We start from the raw sequence: 21,200 nt of genomic DNA on the forward strand, positions 1-21,200 counted from the left end.
CCCATTGGCATAAAGGGAAACGCTGGCAGGGTTAGGGATCGTTGGCTGATGTGGGATAATAAGGCTCTGGTCTTGAAATGAAGACTGCATGCATTGGGTTTAAGATTTCCGTATCTACATAAACTCTTCTATTCTTAAAGACATGCTCAATCTGTGGAGACCCTACAATCCTCTCAGTCCCTGTCATACTCCCAATCTGCAGAAGTCATTCCAATGCCTGTGACTCTTCCAATCCAGTTCCTACAAGACCCTCTATCTGTGATATATTTTCATTGCCAGCAACCACCCTGTCAATGTGAGCTCCTCCAGTGTCTCCATCCATCTACTCATTCCCATAATCTTCTCCAGCTCTTACATGTGTAAACATCACCCTTCCCTCCAACCCTTCCCACTTTGACCAAACTGGAGGAGGTTACTAATGCTCCCTAATCTGTGAAACTGTCTCCAACCAAAATTGCTGTCTTTATCACATGGAAAATCTGTATGATTCCACACCCTCCATATCTAAATAACCTGCAGAACCTCAGCCTTCCTGTATCTATAAACATCTTCAGTCACGACTACCCTCCATATGTCTGTTTGGTTTTCCAATCAGTACAACCCACTTTATCTCTGTACTCAGCTCCATTCACCTGAAACATTCCTGTCTGTGTAAAACACCCCAATCTACCAACATCCTTACCAAACTGATCCATCCCTCCCAACGTCCCTAGCTCCATGAAACCCCTGTAGGCCCTACAGCTTTCCACATTTCTGTAACCTCTTGTGACTCGATGCTCCTCCCTCCCTGTGAAACCACCACCAGTCCCCACAACCCTCTGTCTCTGTTACCTCTTACAACCTTAGCAACGCCTCCTCTTTGTGTCTCTTCATTCAGACCACATCCTCTTCAGCTTTCCGAAACCTCTTCCTGCCTTCATAACCCTCGCTATTTAGAACATAGAATAGGACAGCCCAGTACAAGCCCTTCAGCCCTCGATATAGTGCTGACCTTTTATCCTACTCTTAAGACTAACCTACATACCCTATATTTTGCTATAATCGCTGTGCCTATGGAAGAGTTGCTTAGGTGTCCATAATGTGTCTGAATCTACTACCACGGCTGGCAGTCCATTCCACGCACCCACCACACTCTGTGTAAATAACGTACCTCTGATATCTAAGCTAAATCTTCCGCCAATTGCCTTAAAAATAATCCCCTTGTGCTAGCCATTTTGCCATGGGAAGTTGTCTCTGGTTATCCACACGATCGATGCCTCTCATTGCCTTGTACACCTCTATCATGTCACCATTCTTCCTTCTTCACTACGATCAGAAAAACCCTAGCTTCCACAACCTAACTTCAATTGGCATGCCCTCCAGTGCAGACAGCATCTTGCTAAGTATCCTCTGCACTGTCTTTAAAGCTTCTACATCCTTCCTATAATGAGGTGAACAGAACTGTTCACAGTATTCCAAGTGTGGTGTAATTGGGGCTCTATAGATCTGCAGCAAAATCCTGGATCTCTTAAACTCAATCCCCCGCTAACGAAAGCCAACGCACCATATGCCTTCTTAATACCCTCTCAACTTGGGGTGGTAACTTCAGGGACACAAGAACCCTCTGTTCGTGCACACTGCTAAGTATCCTGCCTTTAACCATGTAAACTATTTTTTTCCTTCAGAATCCTCCAATGTGAAACCATCCCTATCTTTGTAACTTCCTCCAGTCCCTGCAACACTCATAAACTGTGAAACCTCCTCAAGTCCCTATATTCCTAATACCTGCAAAATCCTCCAGTCCCAATATCCCTCCCTAACTCTGTAAATGCCCTTCTGGGGAACACTGCAGAGGAAGGAAGAGTTGTCGAGTCCGGGCCATGTTACAGAGGTAGGAAGGGCTGCAGAACCTGGAGGATGGTGCAAACATGGGAAGGGACGTGGGTCCTGTAGGAGTGTAGAGGGAGCGGGATTCATAGAGCCTGCAAGATGGAACCAAGAATGGATTACAGAAACTGAAGGATGTTATGATTTGAACCACAGATAATTTTTGATTGGACCATTCAGCCCCTCTTCGAATCATAGAGATGTACAGCATGGAAACAGACCCTTCAGTCCAACCCGTCCATGCCGACCAGATATTCCAACCCAATCTAGTCCCACCTACCAGCACCTGGCCCATATTCTTGCAAACCCTTCCTATCATATACCCATCAGATGCCTTTGTTTCAGCCTCCACCACTCCTCTGACAACTCATTCCATACACGTAGCACCCTCCGCGGGGGAAAAATGCTCCTTAAGTCTTTTTTATATCTTTCCCCTCTAAACATAAACCTATGCCCTCCAGTTCTGGACTACCACACCAAAGGATAAAGACTTTGTCTCTTTACCCTCTCCATGCCCCTCATGATTTTATAAACCACAATAAGGTCACCCCTCAGCCTCTGACACTCCAGGGAAAAACAGCCCCAGCGTATTCAGCCTCTCCCTCTAGCTCAACCCCTCCAATCCTGGCAACATCCTTGTAAATATATTCTGAACCCTTTCAAGTTTCACAACATCCTTCCGATAGGAAGGTCACCAAAATTGCACACAATATTCCAAAAGTGACCTAACCAATGTCCTGCACAGCCACAACATGACCTCCCAACTCCTGTACTCAATACTCTGACCAATAAAAGAAAGCATACCAAATGCATTCTTCACTATCCTACCTACCTGTGACTCTGCTTTCAAGGAGCTATGAACCTGCACTCCAATTTTTACTATATTCAGCAACACTTTGTCAGACCTTACCATTAAGTGTATAAGTCCTGCAAAGATTTGCTTTTGCAAAATACAGCACCTCGCATTTATCTGAATTAATCTCCATCTGCTAATTCTCAGGCCATTGGCTCATCTGGTCCAGATCCTGTTGTAATCGGAAGTAACCTTTTTCGCTGATGACTACACCTCCAATTTTGTTGCCAAATGGACACTTACAAACTATACCTCTCATGCTCACATCCAAATCATTCATGTAAACAATACAAAGTATTGGACCCAGCACTGATCCTTGTGGCATCCACTGTTCACAGGCCTCCAGTTTGAAAACCAACCCTCCACCACCACCCTCTGTCTTCTACCTTTGAGCCAGTTTTGTACTAATTGGCTAGTTCTCCCTATATTCCATGAGATCTAACCTTGCTAACCAGGCTCCCATGGGGAACCTTGTTGAACGCCTGACTGAAGTCCATATAGATCACATCCACCGCTCTGCCCTCATCAATCCTCTATGTTACTTCTTCAAAAATCTCAATCAAGTTTGTGAGACATGATTTCCCACTCACAAAGCAATGTTGACTGTCCCTAATCAGTCCTTGCCTTTTCAAATACATGTACATCCTGTCCCTTACGATTCCCTCCAGCAACTTGCCCACCGATGTCAGGCTCAACAGCATTTAGTTTCCCGGCTTTTCTTTACTGCCTTTTCTAAAATAGTAGCAACACGATAGCCAACCTCCAGTCTTCTGGCTCTGATGTCCTTTTTCTAGAGATCTTTACCAGAACGGGTGAGCACAGCTTCAGATTGCCAGGATGGGAGATGTGAATTCAGATGTGAATCTATTTGCTCATTCTGTCTGTGTGCCTGACACTGACCTGATAGAAAGCACTGTCTGTACATTGTGGTAACCTCCAGATCTACATGACTGACCACAGCTCACTTAATCAAAGCCTTCATTTAGAATGTTCTTTATTTTAATATTTTTAAATGGCAGTTATGTGAAATGCAGGAATTGAGGAGTTGTGATTTTTAAAAGAATCAAACTTTTGTCATTGACCCTGACCCATGCAATGGAGATTCGTGGATTCTGTAGTTCTCTGCAGACAATCACTCAGAGGGTTGTATCACCAGGGAATCTGAGTGCAGATAATCTTTGCTTAGTTGAGTGTCAATTTACCATTTATGTCGGCTAGGACACAGTGTTTCTGGAGAATGTTCAGAGGTGAGTGCACTGGGCCCTGAGCACCAACAGCTGGGAAACCTCATGCTGTTTGTATGTTGCAAAATTGAGAATTGCAGATGCTGGAGATCATAGTCTCGATTAAGTGGTGCTGGAAAAGCACAGCAGGTCAGGCAGCATCTGAGGAGCGTGAAAATCGACGTTTTGCTCAATGTCAATTTTTCCGCTCCTCAGATGCTGCCTGACCTGCTGTGCTTTTCCAGCACCACTCTAATCTTGACTCTGTGGGGCTTGGCACAGACTGGGTGAGAGCAACTCCATAAATAAATGACAGGTATGGAGCTTGGGATCCTCCTGCTGTGTTTGACCTTGTGCCATATCGTCATCTCCCTCTCATGAGTGAGCGTGTCATGTTTCCCAGTCCTGACAGTGTCCACTCCCTGGAAACCCTTCCAGCTGTTGAACATCTCCCTTCTCTCTCACTGCCTCCAGTCCCTCCAACCTGGCCTTGGTCTTGTATCTCCTGCAGTTCCAAAAAGACCTTGCTCTTTGTTATCGCACTGCATTCCTTTGAGCTGTGTGGGAACAAACCTGAAGGAGATTTGGGCCATTGGAAGAAAAAGACAACTCCCCCTTCTCCACCTTTGTCAAACAGAGTCTGCTTGTTTGTCTCTCTCCCATAAGGGGAAGTGGGCATCCTTTCAGCATCCACCCTGTCCATTCCCCTGAGGATCTGTACATTTTAATGAGGACAACTGTCCTCCTGATGACCCGCAGTGGCACAGCACCGAAGTGACAGGTATATGTTCCTATAATTTTTACGACCACTTCCTTTTGCTCGACCCTTTCATCATTCTGAAACCTCCCCCAGTCTGGACTGTGTTCCAAACCAATCATTACTGAGAATGCTCCACCCTCCCAACCTCTTTAAACTCCTCACTCTGCGACAATCCTCCTTGTCTGCGTGAACCCCTCCAAGTTTCTACAGTCCATCCAACTTATTCCATCTCCTCCAGCCCTCACCATCTCCGTATGCTCCAGTCACTACATTTCTCCATGCCTCTGTAAACCCCTCCAGCCCCTCCAAATCTACCTATCTCTTCAAGGTCCAACAGTTCCAAAAAACATCCCTCTACCTGGAACTTCCACCAGAGACCACTAGCCTCCATATCTCTCTAATCCCCTGCACTTCTCTCTATCTCTGTTCCCAGCTTCAGTCCTGACAACCCTACTTCCATGTACAACATCATCAAGTCCATGCAATCCTCCCGAACTGTGGGACCTCCAAAAGACCTTACAATTCTATCTCGGTGTCTGACTGCCTGCAGTGATTTGAAACTTCGGCAATTAGCGTCAGAGAATCATAGAGGTGTACAGCATGGAAACAAACCCTTCGGTTCAACACGTCCATGCCAGTCCAGTCGCACCAACCAGCACTCGACCCATATCCCTCCAAACACTTCCTATTCATGTACCCTTCCAGATGCCTTTTAAATGTTGAATTGTGCTAGTCTCCACCACTTCCTCTGGCAGCTCATCCAAACATGTACCACCCTCTGTGTGAAAACGTTGCCCATTAGGTCTCTTTTATATCTTTCCCCTCTCACCCTAAACCTATGCCTTCTAGTTCTGGACTCCCCAAATTCAGTGAAAAGACTTTGCTTATTTATCCTATCCATGCCCCTCATAATTTTGTAAACCTCTATAAGGTCACCCCTCAGCCTCTGAAAATCCAGGGAAAACAGCCCCAGCCTGTTCAGCCTCTCCCTATAGCTCAAATCCTCCAACCCTGGCAACATCCTTGTAAATCTTTTCTGAACCCTTTCAAGTTTCATAACATCCTTCCGATAGGAAGGAGACCAGAATTACACACGGTATTCCAAAGTTGGCCTAACCAATGTCCTGTACAGCCGCAACTTGACCTCCCAACTTCTTTGCTCAATACTCTGAATAATAAAGGAATGCATACCAAGTGCCGCCTTTGCTATCCTATCTACCTGTGACTCTACTTTCAAGGAGCTCTGTACTTCATTTGAAAAATTGGAGAGACAGATGGAGTGGCCTGAGGTCTTGTGGGTAAAGCTAGTTCAGTCTAAACTGTTAGGCAGAGCCAGTGAGGTATTTGCAGTGCTGTTTCATGAGTGGTCAGGAGATTATGCGCATGTCAAACAGGCTATTTTAAGTGCTTGTGGATTAGTACCTGAAGAACTATTAGTGCCATTACAAAAGAGAAAGTGCTAGAAAAGCTAAAAGGTCTTAAAATTGATAAATCTCCTGGCCCCGATGGGCTACATCCTAGAGTTCTGAGGGAAGTGGCTGAGGAAATAGCGGAAGCGTTGGTTGAGATCTTTCAAAAGTCACTGGAGTCAGGGAAAGTCCCAGGTGGTTGGAAGATCGCTGTTGTAACCCCGTTGTTCAAGAAAGGATCAAGACAAAAGATGGAAAATTATAGGCCAATTAGCCTAACCTCGGTTGTTGGTAAAATTCTAGAATCCCTCATTAAGAATGAGGTTTTTAAATTCTTGGAAGAGCAAGGTCTGATTAGAACAAGTCAACATGGATTTAGTAAGGGGAGGTCGTGCCTGACAAACCTGTTGGAGTTCATTGAAGAGGTGACAAGTAGGTTAGACCACGGAAACCCAGTGGATGTGGTCTATCTAGACTTCCAAAAGGCCTTTGATAAGGTGCCACACGGGAGGCTGCTGAGTAAGGTGAGGGTCTATGGTGTTCGAGGTGAGCCACTGGCTGTCTGACAGAAGGCAGAGAGTTGGGATAAAAAGTTCTTTTTCGGAATGGCAGCCAGTGTTGGGGCCACAGCTGTTCACATTATATATTAATGATCTGGATAAAGAGACTATGGACATTCTAGCAAAATTTGCCGATGATACAAAGTTAGGTGGACAGGCAGGTAGTACTGAGGAAGTGGAGAGGCTGCAGAAGGATCTAGACAGTTTGGGAGAGTGGTCCAGGAAATGGCTGATGGAATTCAATGTGAGCAAATACGAGGTCTTGCACTTTGGAAAAAAGAATACAAGCATGGACTACTTTCTAAACGGTAAGAAAATTCATAAAGCCAAAGTACAAAGGGATCTGGGAGTGCTAGTCGAGGATTCTCTAAAGGTAAACATGTAGGTTGAGTCCGTGATTAAGAAAGCGAATGCAATGTTGTCATTTATCTCAAGAGGGTTGGAATATAAAAGCACCGATGTGCTACTTATAAAGCTCTGCTTAGGTCCCATTTGGAGTACTGTGTCCAGTTTTGGTCCCCACATCTCAGGAAGGACATACTGGCACTGGAGCGTGTCCAGAGGAGATTCACACAGATGATCCCTGGAATGGTAGGTCTAACATATGAGGAACGGCTGAGGATCCCTGGAATTGTATTCATTGGAGTTTAGAAGATTAAGGGGAGATCGAATAGAAACTTACAAGATAATACATGGCTTGGAAAGGGTGGACGCTAGGAAATTGTTTCCGTTAGTCGAGGAGACTAGGACCCGTGGACACAGCCTTAGAATTAGAGGAGGTAAATTCAGAACAGAAACGCGGAGATATTTCTTCAGCCAGAGAGTGGTGGGCCTGGGGAATTCATTGCCGCAGAGTGCAGTGGAGGCTGGGACGCGAAATGTCTTCAAGGCAGCAATTGATAAATTCTTGATGTCACAAGGAATTAAGGGCTACGGGGAGAATGCGGGCAAGTGGAGTTGAAATGCCCATCAGCCATGATTGAATTCGGAGTGGACCCGATGGGCCGAATGGCCTTACTTCCACTCATGGGTCTTATGGTCTTAGTGTATCGACAGCAGTTCAAAACATAAAGAAGGAACCAGGACAGACTTATGTAGAGTTCTAAAGCATTAAACATAGTAATCTTTCTGCAACATCTCCAGTCTCCATGCCCCTCCCTATCATGTTGAGCTGCTCCAACCCCCACAAGCTTTCCTGCCTGTGTACACGATCAAGTTGATACAACTCTTCAGATTTCTGTCGTGTCCTGCAGACCCGTTTTTTGTGAATTCTGCCGATCACTAATACTCTCCCCATCTGTGTAAATGTTTCCAGCCATTACAATTCACTTTACTGTGCAGCCCCCACCAGACCTGACAGCCATCACTATCTGTCAAAGCTACTTCTGGTCTATATCCTCCGAATTGTTGAAACCTGCTCTCACCATTATTTCCTAACGTTGTTGTCTCTAAAGCCATCCCTATCAGGTTAATCTCCTCCACTGCATACAACACTCCCAGTCTGTGTAATCTCTTCAATTCCTTCAGTTCCTATATATCTATGTATAGGTGTGACTGCTTTGTGGCCATTGTATCCTTGTTTATATCTGCAAAAGGCTCTGCTCACTGTAACACATCCTATGTTCATAAGTGAACCTGGTCTCTCACAAGCCTCTCCATGACTCTCTCCTCCAGTCTCTACAAGCTTCCCTATCCCTGTCGCATCTTGCAGCATGCACACCACTCACTCTGTCTGACACTCCTTCCAGAACATAAAATCATCTCTCCTTCTACCTTTATCCATTCGACAACTTCCTCCCTCTCCCTGCAACATTCCCCAGTGTATATCATCGTCCATGTGGTTGCAACATTCTCCAGTCCATACCAGCCTCCCTTTCCCTGTAATATTCTCCAGTCCATACCATCCTCCCTATTGCTGTGATATTCTCCAGATCCCACAACTGTTGTTAAATGTACGACGTTCTGGAATCATGCGAATGTTTCTACACCCTGATCAACATAGTCCATGTAACGATCCACAACCCTACACACGTCCCTCTCTCTGAAGTCTAATCAAAGACACTTTATCTCTCTAAAGGTTTTCTCCTGTGAACATTCTGTAGCAACTGTAACTATGTTTAACCCTGCAACATTGTCGCGTCCCCAAACATCTCTCCCACTCTGTGACCTCTATCCATCCCTCAAAGGCCCTCTCTCGGTGACACGCTCCATGCATTTGCAACAAGGCAGATGGAATGACAGCATTAACTGAAGGGAACAGATATGATCGAACTGTTATTGTGGAGGTGTGGCTGCAGAATGATCATGACAGCAATGTGATTATTGAAGGGTTGTAGGGAATTAGGCAGGATCAACAAAAAAACCAAACAAGTTCCCGTTTTGTTGTGAAGAAAGGACACAGTCAGTGCGTTAGTGAGACAGCCAATTTAATCTGGGAATCAAAATATAGAGTCATTTTGCATGGACAGCTTCCAACTAGCAAGGGGGATCTGGAAGATCAAATCACAATCCATGCTCGTTGGTAAGTTGGATACAATATTTTCTTGGTGAGAGGAGACAGAGGCATGTGGAGTGGTCACTTTCTGACTGGACGTCTGTGGGCAATGGTGTTTCACAAGGATCAGTGCTGCGATGTCTGTGTGTAATTTATATCTGTGATTCAGATGGAAAGGTCAGCAGTTTGATTAGTATTTTGCAGACGACATTTGGAAAGGCATGTAATGAATAGGGATAGTTAGGGGAATTGTGGACAGTGAGGAAGAGTGTTCAAGGTTGCAGCACTATGTCGATCAGCTGGAACGTTGGGCAGAGATGTGGCAAATTGAATTTCATCGGGACAAGTGTGAAGTGATGCATTTATGAAGTCAAATGGAAGAGAGAAGTGCACTAATTGACTAGTTGGAAACATTGATAAACAGAGAGACATTGGAAGCAAATCCATAGCTCCCTAAAAATAACAACCCAACAGGATGTGGTGGGAGAGGGGGTGGATGGTATGCTTACCTTTATTGGGCACAGTATTGAGTACAGACGTTTGCATGTCATGTTGTGACTGAATGAGACTTCATTTGGCCATGTTTGGAAGGTTGCGTGTCGTTCTCATCGCCACGCTACAGGAAGGATGTGGAGGTTTTGGGGAGGTTGCAACAGAGGGTTGGAAGAATATGGCCTGGATGTGAATGTGTTTACTGTAAGGAGGTTGGATGCAGTTGGATTGTTTTGCGTGAGTATCGGAGACTGAGGGGTGACCAGATACTGGTATACAGCATTAGGAGAGGCGTGAATAGTGTGGATAGTTGGAATCCTCCTTCCTATGTAGAAATGTCAAATACTAGGGCGCATCTGTTTAAGGTGAGAGTGAGAAGTTTTAAATGAGATGAATGAGGCCAGTTGTCTTTACCGAGAGGGTAGAAGCTGCTCAGGAGGCGGGAGAGGTAGCAACGAGAGCAAACATTTGAAGGGCATTTAGACAGAAACATCAACAGGCAGAGAATAGAGGGATATCGCCCATGTGCAGGCAGATGGGATTAGTTTAGAATAGCATCATGGTCAGCACAGCCATGGTGGGCCGAAGGGCCTATTACTCTGCTGTTCTGTTCGATTTTCTAACTTAACGACATCGAACCTGTCAAAGCCCCTCAGAATCCTGGATGTTTCATTCAATTTCTCTCCCATTCTTCAAAACCCAATAGGTTCAAGGGCAATCTACTCCACCTCTTCTCATTGGAATATCCCGCCATCTCCAGAATCAGCCGAGTGAACCTTCCCTGGCCTGCCTCCAATACAAGAATGTCTTTCCTTAGGGCACGCATACTGTTCATTATCATCTCGGTGTGGTCTGACTTGTACCTTGCATCGTTTTAGCAAGACCTCCCCATCACTTCGTTTTGCTCACTGGTTGCTCATCCCTGAGTACTGATACGAGAGCAATATGAGGCTAAACCCATTCTTCCAACATGACTGTGTGATCCTGAAGTCTTGCAGCACTCTGGTGATATCACTCAGTCTCTCTCCATGTGATATCCCTCACTGTGTGGGTCTAATTGCTACCTCTGTCAGTGCCTCCCGCTCTTCAAGTTACTCCAGATCCTGAGCCAACAGAATTCTCCACTCCAGAGAGACGCAACAACACAGGCCAGGGAAGGAGTTTGGGATTTTCCAGATATCTGTGGGGCTCATTTCCATTCTCCCTCACTGCATCAGTCTAATTTTCTATTATGTCTATTTCTCTGTCTCCTGTAGTATTTAGAAAGTTCCTGACTCAATAGACATCCCAATTTCTGGGGTCTCGTCCAACACCTCATTGAAGATGGTTGGTCAGCCAGAGAGACAAAGGGCAGGGAGATGTGGAGTCTTCAATAAATCCTGCAGTGAGGTAAGATCACTCAGAGTGCACAGAGCAGAGAGCAATGAGAGGGCTCCAAACATCGCTAACAGGACATGATATAGATACAGTACTGGAGGGGGAGCACAGTACAATACAGACACACCACAGACTCAATCACCACCTCTACTTTAATTTACGTTGCACTGAAACAGAATGGGGAGTTCATAGTTATCAATCCAGGCCTGTGCTGTCTTAGTGAGCATCAGGACAACAGAGGGGAAAGCAGGCCTCCGATGAGAGTTTGGGAATGCTGCCTGGGATCTTTCTGTTCTGTGTTCTCCCTCCATTACTGTGCTAAGACTCACTACTCTGCATCTCTGTGCCTATGGCATGGCTTGTGCACCAGCGTCTTCAGTAATTTGTAACTCCTAAAACAGTTCCTGTCCCTGTAATTACTTCCCTTCCTGACTGTCCTCCACATATTTGAAATGTACTGCATTCCAGACTACCATCCCTATCGCTGTAACTTGCTTCAGTGTCTACAACATGCTTTATTTCGGTACTGAATCCTCTTTAGCTGGATACAGAGTGATACAGCACGGAAACAGAACCTGTGGTACAACTCCTCAATGCTCTCCATGTTTCCTATAATGAATGAGTCTCATTTGCCTGAGTTCGGCCCTTAGCTCTTCAAACCTTCTCCCCTCCATGTACCTGCCCAAATGTCTTTTCCATGTTGTAATTGTTCTTGTTTCTCCATGTGCCCCTGGCAGTCTGTTCTGTCTGTGCACCATCCTCTGTGGATAATGTTGCCCCTCAGCTCCCTCTTTAAATCTTTGCTCTCTCACTTCCCGTTTGTACTCTCGAGTGTTGGACTCCCTTACCCTTGGCTGTTCACCATTCTTAGGCCCAATCCTTGTGGCACTCCACTGGTCACAGACCTCCAGTCTGATAAGCAAACCTCCACCACCACTTTTCTACCTTTTGAGCCAGTTCTGTATCCAAATAGCTAGTTCTCCCTGTATTCCATGAGATAGAATCTTGCTAATCAGTCTCCCATGGGGAACCTTGTCGAATGCCTTACTGAAGTCCATATAGATCACATCTACAATCCTCAGCCCTCTTCAATCCTCTTTGATACTTCTTCAAAAAACTCAATCAAGTTTGTGAGACATGATTTACCAATCACAAATCTCTATCTCTAATCAGTCCTTGCTTTTCCAAATACATGTACACCCTGTCCCTCAGGATTCCCTCCAATAACTTGCCCACCACTGACGTCAGGCTCACTGCTCTATAGTTCCCTGGCTTGTCCTTACCACTCTTAAATAGTGGCACCACGTTAACCGACCTCCAGTCTTCCGGCACCTCATCGGTGACTATTGACGATACACATATCTCAACAAAAGGCCCAGTAATCACTTCTCTAGCTTCCCACACAGTTCGAGTGTACACCTGATCAGGTCTTGGGAATTTATCCACCTTTATGCATTTCAAGACATCCAGCACTTGCTCCTCTGTAATATAGACATTTTGCAAGGTTTCACCATCTATTTCCCTACATTCTATATCTTCCATATCATTTTCCCCAGCAAAAACTGATGCAAAATATTCGTTTACTATCTCTGTCTTTTAAACGTTGTAATTGTAACCACATCCACCCTTCCTCAGGAAGTTCATGCCACAATCAAAACACCCTCTGGGTAACAATTTGACCCCATGTCTTTTTTTTTGAACATCTCTCTCTTCTAACCTTAAAAATGTGGTCCCTCCTCTTGACACTCCCCCATCCTACGGAAAAGACAACTACCATTCAATAGATCTATATCTCATTTTTTTTATAATAAACTCTTATCATATCACATCTAAAACTCCAGGCTCCAGTGAAAAAAGACTCAGCCTATCCGGCCATTTTTCAGAACTCAAGCCTTCCATATCCAACAATGTCCTGGTAAATCTCTGCTGAACACCCTGCAGCTTAATAATATCCTCACTATAACTGTGCGACCAGAACTCGACAGAGTAGTGCAGAAGAGGCCTCAAAAATGTCTGCACAATCTCAACATGACGTCCCAAATCCTCCACTCAATGGACTGAGCAATAGTCAGGCATGCCAAGCACTGTCTTATCCATCCTGTGATGCAAGCTTCAAGATTTATGTACCTGAACCCGGAGGTGCCTCCGCTCTAAAACACTAACCGAGGCCCGAACATTAATTGTATAAGCTCTACCCTTGTTTGTTTTACCAAGTGCACTACCTCGCATTTTTTCAGATTGAGTACCATCTACAGTTTTTCAGCCCATTCACCCATTTCATCAAGATCGCTTTGTAATCTCAAAAACCCTCCTTCACTGCCCACTATGCCACCCTCCAGCCTTTCTAGCACATCACACATGGCTGTCAATGGTACAAATATCTTTGCTCGCGGTTCCACAATTTCTTCCCTCGCGTCGCACAATGTCTTGATATGCATTTAATCAGGTCCTGGAGCTTTCCATTCCTTTGTGTTGTAAAATCTCCAGCACCACCTCTTCTAAAACATGCACTCTTTTTAGAGATGGGCAGCATGGAAACAGACCCTTTGGTACAACTCATCCATGCTGACCAGAAGATCTAAATAAATCCATCCCATTTACCAGCATTTGGCCCATGTACCTCTAAACCCTTATTATTCATATACCCATCCAGATACCTTTTAAATGTTGTCATAGTATCAGTATCTGCTATTTTCTCTCTCAGCTCATTCCATATACACATCACCGTGTGCATAAAAAAGCTGTCCCTTCAACCTTAAACCTATGCCCTCTAGATTTAGACTCTCCAACCCTTGGGAAAAGACCTTGACTGTTTACCCAATCCATACCCCTCATGTTTATATAAACCTCTGTCAGATCACCACTCAGTCTCCGATGCTCCAGGGAAAATAACCCCAGCTTATTCAGCAACAATCCTGGCAACATCTTGTTAATCTTTTCTGAACATTTTCAACTTTCACAACATCCTTCCTATAGCGGGGATACTGGAATTGCAGAGAACTCCAAATGTGGTCTAACGTATTACTCTTGTTCCCTGAGTTCCCCAGTCTTTGTCCACAATAAGTTCTGGAGTAAAAAATGTGTTTACGGTCTTAGCCATATCCTGCGGTTCCACACACCAATGGTCTCATTGATCTTTAAGGAACACTATTTTGTCTCGAGTTACTCTTTTACTCTTGATATATTTATACAATCACTTTTGGATTCTCCTTATCATTCTCTGCTGAGGCTATTTCATGTAACCTTTCTGCATTCCTGATTTCTACCCAAAGTGTATTCCTGAAGTCCCTGTGATCCTTCGGGATTCCCTTGATCCAGCTGGCTATACCTGACATGTGCCCCCTTTTCCTTGACCAGATCCTCAATAGACAGCCAATGTTTTCTAATGCTGTCAGCATTGGCCTGCACATAAACAGGAAAATGCTGGTGGTGATCGCTCAATTTATCTCAGTTTTAAAATATTCTCACTTGCCAGACTTCCCTTTCCCTGCAAATATACTCCCCAATCACCTTTTGAGAGTTCCTGGCTAATATTATCAAGATTAGTCTGGCCCCATTTTATAACTTGAACCTGTGGACCAGCCCTGTCCTTTTCCATCGCTATTTTCAAACTAATAGACTTGAGTCACTTTGGCAAAATGCTTTCCCACTCACACCTCAGTCCCTTTTCCTACCTTGTTTCCCAAGGGGAGGTCAGGTTTTGCCCCTTTCTCTTTTCAGGCCATTTACATATTGATTGGGAGTTTTCTGGAACACAATTACCAAATTCCTCCCTTGCAAACAGTGAACACTGGCAGTCCCATTCTAGGTTTGGAAAGTTTAAAAACCCCAATCATAACAGGCCTATTAATATGATTGATATTTGAGATCTCCTGATATGTTTGTTCCTCAGTCTGCCACGGATTATTCGGGGTCAGTAGGACAATTGTGTCAGAGTGATGACCCATTCTTATTTCTCAGTTCCACTAACATAGCGTCACTGGGCGATCCCACAGGAATATCCTCTCTCGGTACTGATGTAATGATTCATGCAATGAAAACCCCACCACCACACGTCCTCTCTTGCCTCCCCTTCGATCCTTCCTGTAGCATCTCCACCTTGAAACATATCACCCACCCTGTCAATGTAAGCTCCTCCTGTATCTCCATCCATTTACCCATCTCCATAACCTTCTCCAGCTCTTACCCCTATCTGTTTAAACATCACTCTCCACTCGAACCCTCCCTACCGCAGGAACTTCCTCCAATTTGTGCAATGCTCTCTTATCTGTGAAACTGTCTCCAACCAAACTTGCTACCCCAATCTCTCAAAAACCAATCCAGATTCCACAGCCTCCATGTTTAAATAACCCCTAGAACCTAAGCCTTCCTATATCTGTAAACATCTTCAGTCACGATGACCCTCCATATCTCTGTTTGTTCCGCCAGATGATACAAACCTCTTTATCTCTGTAATCTGGTCAGTTCCCTAAAACAGTCACTGTCTGTGTAATCCAGCCCTGTCCTACAAACATCCTTATCCCTGTAAACTTCTCTATCCCTCCCAACATTCCCAACTCCATGAACCCGTCAGCCCTACAGCTCTCCACATTTCTGTAACGTCCTGTGGGCCTATGTTCCTCCCTCCCTGTCAAACCACCTCCAGTCCCCACATCCCTCCCAATCTGGGTCCTCTGCTCCAGATCAGACCATTGCTGTCTCTGTAAACACCTGCACTCCTGACAACTCTTCCCATTTGTGTAACCTCGTTCAGACCCCATACTCTCCAGTTTCCTGCATCCTCTTCATGCATTGCAACTAAAACCACATGTTTATGTAATATCCACCAGTGCTTACACCCTCCCCAACTCAGGAACCTTTTACAGTCCTAAAAAGCAACTAAACTGTGAAACCTCTCATTTCCCTACAATCCTCCCTCCTTCCCTCCTCAAATGCCTTCATCACCATGAAACCTCACAACTACTGAAGCCTCCTTTTGGTACTGCAACCTTCCTAATGTCTGCAAAACCCTCCTGTCCTGATAGCCCTCCCTATCTCTGTAACGCCTGCCACCCTCCAGTGCCCTTCTGGGGAACATGGCAGAGGAGAAAAGATTTGTCGAGTCCAGGCCATGTTACGGAGGTAGAATTCTGGGGATTACAGATTTGGTCTAATGTCTGTGGTGTGTAGATTATTGACGAGGACCCTAAAGACAGGATTTATGACTACTTGGAAAACCATAGTTAAATTAGTGACAGTCAGCATGGGTTTGTGAGGGGTCAGGTCATGCCTCACAAATCATATTGACTTCTTTGAGGATACGACAGAATACGTTGATGGATCATTCAAAAAAGGATGATTGGGATACAGGGAAATCTGTCTGTCTGGATACAGGATTGGATGGCCCAGAGAAGACAGAGGGTGGCAGCAGATGGACAGTATTGAGCCTGGAGCTCAGTGACCAGTGGTGTTCTGTAACAATCGGCTCTGGGACTTTGCTCTTTGTGATTTTTGTAAATGACTTGGATGTGAATGTTCGAGAATGGGTTAGTAAGTTTGCCAATCACATGAAGGTTGGTGGAGTGGTGGGTAATGTGGAGGGCTGTTGTAGGTTGCAATGGGACATTGACAGGACGCAGAGCTGGGCTGGAAGTGGCAGATGGAGTCCAATCTGGAAAAGTGTGAAGTGATTCATTCTGGAAGGTCGAATTTGAATACAGAATACAGGGTGAAAGGCAGAATACTTGGCAGTGCGGAGGAACAGTGATCATGGGGTCCTTGTCCATAGATCCCTCAAAATCGCCATGCATGTTGGTAGGGTTGTTAAAAAGGCATATGCTGTGTTGGCTCCCCTTAGAAGGGGATTGATTTTAAGAGCCGTAAGGTTTTACTGCTTCTTTATAGCGTCTTGGTGAGACCACACTTGGAATATTGTGTTCAGTTCTGGTCCCCTGTTTACAGGAAGGATGTGCAAGTTTTAGAGAGTGTACACAGATGTACCAGAATGCTGCCTGGAATGGAGGGCAGTTCTTACTAAGAAAGTTTGAGGGAGCTAAGGCTTTTCTCATGGGAATGAAGAAGGGGGTAAGGTGAACTGGTAGAGGTGAACAAGGTGATGGAGAAAGTGAGGTCTGCAGATGCTGGAGATCAGAGCTGAAAATGTGTTGCTGGAACAGCGCAGCAGGTCAGGCAGCATCCAGGGAACAGGAGAATCGACGTTTCGGGCATAAGCCCTTCTTCAGGAATCCTGAAGAAGGTCTTATGCCCGAAATGTCGATTCTCCTGTTCCGTGAACAAGGTGATGCGAGGCACAGAGTGAGTGAATAGTCAGAGACTTTTCCTCCTACGGAATAAATGGCTATTACAAGGCGGCATAATTTTAAGGTGATTGGAGGATGGATAAGAGCATAAGGTAGGTGGTTGGAATGCACTGCCAATGGTGGTCGTAAAATTAGATACTTTCGAAACATTTAATAGACTATTGGATAGAAACATGGATAATAGTAAAATGAAGGGTATGTCGGTTAGTTTGATCTTACAGATGGATAAAAGGTTGGCGTGAAATCATGGCCGAAGGGTCTTGGGCTGGACTGTTCTGTGTTCTTGCTTCTGTCTGGTAAACTGGGTAATAAGCTCAGATCATTGCAAAAAGGATATGGTATTCAGGAGGAACGAGGGAACTGGATACAAAATTGGCCTGATGGAAGGAAACGGAGGGTGATGGGAGACATGTTGTTTTTCTGACTGGAGGCATGTGACCAGCGGTGTAGTGGGTCCCCTGTTGTTTGTTATTTGGATAAATGGTTTGGATGGGAATATTGGTTTCCTGGTAAGTAAAGTTTTTGGGTGACACTGAAATTGGTGGTAAAGTGGACAGTGAAGAAGGTTATCTGTGATACAACAGGATGAACAGTACTGCTGGGATAGTGGGCTGAAGAATAGCAGATGGAGTTTAATTAAATAAATGTGAAGTGTTCCATTTTGGTGAAACAAACCAGGGTGGGACTTATAGAGTTAATGATCGGGCCCTGGGTAGTGTTGTCAGTCAGTGACCCAGGTACACAGTTCTTTGAAAGTGGTGTCACAGGTAGACAGGCTGGTGAAGCAGGTGTTTGGGATGGTTACCTTCATTGGGTAGAGCATTGAGAGTAAGAGTTGGGATGTCATGTTGTGGCTGTAAAAGACATTGGTGGGGCCACCATTAAAACATTGTTGATCAGTAGGAAGAACTCATCTAGTTCACTAACCTCCTTTAGGGAAGGACACCAAATATTCTAACCTGGTCTGGCTAACATGTGACTCCAGACCCACAGCAATATGGCTGACTCTGAGCTACCCTCTGGGTAATTAGCATGGCGTCAAAGAACGTTGTTCCAGGCAGTGACACCCACATCCCATGAATGAATATATAAAAATACCTATGTCCCTCCCTACCTCTGCAAACTCCTACAGCGGCAGCAATCCGTCCTGGCTTTGTAACACCCTGACCACTCTCTGTAACACTCTGACCACTTCCAGCACCTTCACCTCTCCCTGTTCCTATCGTATCAATGAACCCTGACCGTGGCTCCCCTTCCCACAGCCCTCCTCCTGCGAGCAGACCCATTGCAATCCATTAACATTTACTCCTAAAACACACTCTCATTTCAGGATTGTAAGTACTTTTTGGTGATCTTCTCAGCCTCATGACCTAGTATGATCCCTTTTGTCCTGAGTAAGGGATCAGTGGGAATTTCTTGCTGAGGTTTTTACTGTTTCAATCGAATGACCTTCTGTTGTAATTTACACTGTTCCTTCAAATGTTTTCCACTGTTCACTTCCAGCCACATATTTCAGTCTGTTGAGCGTGTTTACCTTGGTCAGTCTCCTCTCAAATTCATGTAATTGGCTATTTTTTGTTTCTAGTTGTAGCTTGTCCTTTCTGTGATTCACTTTAAAACTTTATATTTCTTTAAACTGCACTTTATCACAATTTCCCGAAGGATCTCTACAGGTGACATTACTCATTCACTAAGTTTCATTACACGGCTGCTCTGCGATAGTTATGTCCCTTAACAGTTGCACAATGTGTTTTTCAAAGAAACACTGAAAAACAATTCTCCGAAATCCTCTTCCAATATCAATGTTGTCCGTGTGATTGTCCCAGATTATACAAATATTGAAGTTTTGCAAAATTATCACCATGCCCTTGTTAAAAAATGTCAATGAGTTCCTGTGTAATGCAGTGATGAGCAATGGAATGCTGTTCGGTTGCTAAAACTGTTCTGCTACTTGTGTCCTTGGCAAGTAGTAGCCAGAATTTACATTCAGACTGAATCTACTTCATGATCTGAGGCCAAATGCTTTCTCTGTAATGCCTTTGTTATCCATTATTGTTTGTGTTGTCCGTTTTGCCTGAGTTTGCACAAGATTGTGAATCACTGAGTATTTTTGTTCATCCTGTATTCATGTCTCCCAGCTGTCTAAATCTCTTTTATCTCTGTGTCTCAAATCCATCTTCCTTATTACAGCGACGTTGTCCATTCAGAAAAAAACACAACTTACTCTTTCCCACAATTTTCTGTCACAAATCTATTCGCTGATGTACAATTTTAGTTAAACTCTGTCCCATCCTGTTCCATTCTGTTTGTCTTCAGCCACATTCCCATACTGTTCCGCTGCTCCACGTTTTCTCTCTGGATTTAGAAAGCTCCTTTCACCTGAAGCCTGTCCCTGCATCCTCTCTGTCAGTTGAAAGCCCGGTCCATAAACTTACCGACATGATCGGCTAGACACTGATCCCAGCACATTTCCAGTGGGACCATCTAATGGATTATTTATTAAATCAGGTATGGGATGTGGGTGTCTCTGGCTGACCAGCCTTTCTTGCCCAGCCCTAGCTGCCCTTGATCTGAATTGCTTGCTCGGCCATTTCAGAGGGTCTTTGAGAGGCAAACACTTTGCTGTGGAGATGTCGTGCAGACCACATCAGGATGGGCAGATGTCTTTCTCAAAAGGACAAGTGTTTGGGTTTTTTGTACATCAGCAATGGTCTCATACTTATTTGTGGTTTGTTAATTGCTATTTTTAAAATTATTGATTTCAAATTCCACCATTTCAGATGGTGGGATTCCAACCTGCCTCCTTGAACATTAGCCGAGGTTTGGGATACATGCTCTAGCAATAATACCCCTCGGCCATCACTTCGCCTGCTCACAGGTTGCTCATTCCTGACCGGTTATACCAGTGCATGATGAAGCGAAACCTGTTCTTCCAACACAATTATGTGATCCTGATATCTTCCAGTACTCTGGTGATATCACTTAGTATCTCTCGCTCTCGCTCTCTCGCGCTCTCTCTCGCGCTCTCTCTCGCGCTCTCTCTCTCTCTCTCTCTCTCTCTCTCTCTCCTATAACAGTTCCTATCTCTGTAAGCTCCTCCTAGCCCGATTGTCCCTCCACATATTTGAAATGTACTGAATTCCAGACTACCATCACTATCACTGGCGAGTCTACCACTGTTGCAGGCAATGCATTCCATGCCCCGACTAATCTGAGTAAAAAACCTACCTCTGGCATCTGTCCCATATCTATTTATTCATGTTAATATCTACCTCAATGTAAAGCTATCTCCCCTTGTGGTAGGCATCGCCATCCAAGAGAAAAGGCTCTCACTGTCCAACCCATCTCACCTGCTGATTATCTTATATGTCTCAATTAATTGACCTCAAACACATTCTTTTGAACAAAAACAGCTTAAAGTCCCCAGCCTTTCCTCATAAGACCTTCCCTCCATACCGGGTAACTTCCTAGTAAATCTCCTCTGAATCATTTCTAAACTTACACATCCAGTGTGAACAAATGTGGCCACACTCAGAAGTTTGTATAGCTGCAGCATGATCTAATGGTTCAGAAACTCAATCCCTCTACCAAGACAAGCTCACACACTGAATGCCTTCTTAAAAAAACCCATAAACCTAGGTGGAAACTTTTAATGATCTCTGTACATGGACATAGAGATCTCTCTGTTCATCTACACTACCAACAATCTTACCATTATCCTAGTACCCTTTTTTCCTGTTACTCCCTCCAGAGTGAATCGCCTCACACCTTTCCACATTAAACTCCATTTGCGAACATTCAGTCCAGCTGTGCAGCTTATCTAAACCTTTCTGTAACCTACAACACCCTTCGTCACTATCCACAACT

At 44.7% G+C, this 21,200-nt stretch overlaps 1 long non-coding RNA gene across 2 annotated transcripts in view; it reads left to right on the forward strand.

Moving 5' to 3' along the window:
* LOC148147033 (uncharacterized) overlaps positions 1–21,200 on the forward strand; it is a 60,001-nt gene that overhangs the window by 24,560 nt on the left and 14,241 nt on the right. Inside the window, exon 4 of one of the 2 annotated variants that reach the window (XR_015760039.1) lies at positions 10,914–11,046. The exons of the other annotated variant lie outside the window; for it this stretch is intronic. This is a non-coding gene — a long non-coding RNA (uncharacterized LOC148147033). The remainder of the gene's footprint in view (positions 1–10,913; positions 11,047–21,200) is intronic. 2 annotated transcript variants of the gene reach the window in all.

The sequence above is a fragment of the Chiloscyllium plagiosum genome, unplaced genomic scaffold (genome assembly GCF_037043375.1).
Source record: "Chiloscyllium plagiosum isolate Xiang-an unplaced genomic scaffold, Cpla_swu_hap1 HiC_scaffold_18, whole genome shotgun sequence".
NCBI classification, from domain to species: domain Eukaryota; kingdom Metazoa; phylum Chordata; class Chondrichthyes; order Orectolobiformes; family Hemiscylliidae; genus Chiloscyllium; species Chiloscyllium plagiosum.